This window comes from Carassius auratus, unplaced genomic scaffold (genome assembly GCF_003368295.1).
Source record: "Carassius auratus strain Wakin unplaced genomic scaffold, ASM336829v1 scaf_tig00214830, whole genome shotgun sequence".
NCBI lineage: Eukaryota > Metazoa > Chordata > Actinopteri > Cypriniformes > Cyprinidae > Carassius > Carassius auratus.
The window spans coordinates 23983-24671 of NW_020527820.1; positions in this window are offsets into that span (position 1 = coordinate 23983).

Sequence of the window (689 nt, forward strand, 5' to 3'; positions counted from 1 at the left end):
TGAACACAGTTTACAAAGAGTGAGGGAATGACCCTATAGCTCGTGTTGCAGAGATTGCGTGCGAGCTGTCGATTTGATGCAGGGCAAAATGTGATCTGACACCCTAAAAGAGGTCAGATAACCAATGAAATGTTCACACATGTGCAAACACTCAAACTAAGCAAAGAGCAAAACCATGTTTCTACTATATAAAAAACACAAAATGCATCGAACCTGCATACAAGTGAGATCACACGTGCACATTTACACCTGCATACAAAAAATGAATAACTAAAGGGGCCTTTTCTCAACTCTTAGAAACTTCTGATCTTATAATTATATAAAAAAAAAATTAAGCCTACTATAGAATACATTTTAATTGTAGAGCAAACATTTTATTTCGATGGATGGATGTGCATGAAGGTGGAATTTACTATTTGAACATGAATTAAATAAACATTTTTAAATATTCACTTCAGATATTTTAATAAATAAACTATCAATTTATCATTTTATCTTTATTTTACTACATGAATTAAATGGTTTCAAATATCTGATTTTTTTCTACTCATTTAATTTTTCTGTTTACATTTTTGATGTTTGAATTCCTCAGTGAACAACAGATTCTTTCATTTTATTTCCATGTATCACTTCTAGACCTCCATAAAAAAAGAAGGCATGGAATTATGAATTGATGAGGTGACATAGAC